Here is a 2,384-nt window from a genome sequence, read left to right as displayed (position 1 = left end):
ACGGAGGCTGGCAGTGAAATGTCACGGTAAGATCTTGCTCCGCTTGGGTTTCAGCCCTTTCAGAGCTTTGCCTTGAAGGGCAGGAAGATCTTTTCCTCGCTGGGAACTGGAACTGCAGCCCATTGCAGTGTGTGCCATGGATGCCAAGAGGGGCATTCCCGAGGCTCCCAGGCTGCTGCTCCTGCCGTGCCTCCCAAGGGAGCTGCGCAGGGCCGGGGGACAAGGTCCAGCAGCTGGGAGGGCTCCCAGAGCAGCCAGCAAAGGCTGCTTTGCTGCACGTTCTCCAGCGGGAAGCAGAGGGAAGGAGGGAAGGGAAGGGAGTCGCTGACAGAATCCCGGCATGCTTGTGGCTGGAAGGGACCCTGCCCGTGGGTTAGGATGCCGAGGGGGAGAGAGAGACGCCTGTGCCGCAGGGAAGGTGCAAGTGAGACCACATGAGGGCAACAAACGGATTTTACTGGACATGCATTTTATTGAACGAGGGATGGCGTTCTAGAGGATGTGTATTTTAATTTGATATTCTTCTTCTGCTTACTACTATTTCCTATTTCTTCTTCTTCATCTAAGTCATCTTCTTCTTTGCCTTCTTTTCAATTACTTCTACTACTCTTGCTTCTTCTTTTCTTCTTTGCTGTCTTTTTAATTACTACTACTACTCTTGCTTCTTCTTTGTCTTACTCTTATTCTTTTTATTCCTATTTTAATTTTTCTTCTTATTCACTACTACTATTTCTTCTTCTTCTTTATCATAGTCTTCTTGTTGTAATTAATCTTCTTCACTTGTTATGCTTATGGTTATTTTTTTCTTTTTCATATTCTTACTGTTTACTACTATTTCTTCTTCCTCTTCTTCTACTTATTCCTATGCTCCTATTATTCTTATTCAACTTAATATTTTTATTATTATTCTATTCCTTTTTCTTCTTCCTCCTGTTTACTACTACTATTTCTTCATCGTCATAATCTTCTTCTTCCTATTCCTATTTGTATTCCTATTCTTTTTTTTTCTCCTGTAGGAGGAGGTTTTTAATTTTTTTTCTTTTTTTTTACTACTACTATTTCTTCATCATCATAATCTTCTTCTTCCTATTCCTCGTCCTAGTCCTATTCTTTTTTTTTCTCCTGGAGGAGGAGGTTTTTAAATTTTTTTTCTTTTTTTTTACTACTACTATTTCTTCATCATCATAATCTTCTTCTTCCTATTCCTATTCCTATTCCTATTCCTATTCCTATTCTTTTTTTTTTTCTCCTGTATGAGGAGGTTTTTAAATTTTTTTCTCTATTTTTTTACTACTACTCTTTCTTAAAGTCAAGTTCCGTTTGTTGAGTCCAAGTCTTGAAGTCTTGTCCGTAGCCTTTGATGCCACCAGGGGAGGTTCAGATTCAATATCTGAAAGAGCTTTTCCTTGGGAGAGGCGTGAGGCACTGGAAGAAGTTGCCCAGGGCGGTGGTGGAGTCCTTGTCCCCGCAGTGGTCAGGAGCTGTGCAGATGTGGCCCTTGGGGACGTGGTTTCGGGGCGGCGGTGGCGCTGCCAGGGTGCCAGTGGCACCGGGTGCCCGGCAGGGTCTCTTTTGGCACCTCGGTGACTCCCTGGGCTTCCCCGCCGAGCGCGCCGGCACCGAGCGCGCTCCACGGGCGCTGTTTGGGGGCGGCCAGGCCGGTGACTTTGGGCGTCGCGGAGACGGCCCCGGCACGGCCCAAAGCAGCCGGGGCAGCTCAGGCTGCGGGGCCCGTCCAGGCCGAGGCCGCCCCGGGCCGGGCGGGCGCTACTCCAGCGTCCGCGGCGCCAGGCAGCGGCAGCGGAACAGCGCCCGCAGCGCCCGCAGCGCCCGCCTGAGGCGGCCGGGCCGCTTGCTGGGGGCAGCCGAGGGGCCGCGGGGGCTCTGCGGGGCAGGCCCCGGCTCCTGCCAGGCCAGCACAGGAGAAGCTGCGGGTCCCGTGGCGGCTCGGCCTTGCAGGGGGGGAAGCGAGGCACAGAGCGGCTCCCGTGCCGGCCGCTCGGCCCAGGCCTCCCGAGGGACGGGCGGCGGGAGCTCGTCTGCCGCAAGAGCTGCCAGGCTTCGGCGCCTGCCTTCTTCGCCTACCTCGAGCACGCTGACTCCGTCCCAGGCGGCGGCCTTGGGCAGCGAGGGTGGGACCCTGAAGCTGAAGATGCAGGTGTATTCCCAGCTGCTGTGTGCGGCAGGGACCAGGCTCCATGGCCCTGCTGATGGCACCTCCTCACTGGGGGCAGGAGAACACGGCTGGTTCTTCTGGCCGCTCGCACCTCCTTCACCTCGCTGGGACAGCTTTGGGTCGTTCCCTTCTTCTTCCCCGTGGGGCAGCTCCTGGACTTCCACTCTCTGTTGCCACCGGTAGAGCAGTTGCTGTGCCCCATGTCCCC

This window comes from Coloeus monedula (genome assembly GCF_965178545.1).
Source record: "Coloeus monedula genome assembly, chromosome: 18".
NCBI classification, from domain to species: Eukaryota; Metazoa; Chordata; class Aves; order Passeriformes; family Corvidae; genus Coloeus; species Coloeus monedula.
The sequence above is the reverse complement of the archived record's forward strand: the minus strand, read 5'-3'. Positions refer to the sequence as shown.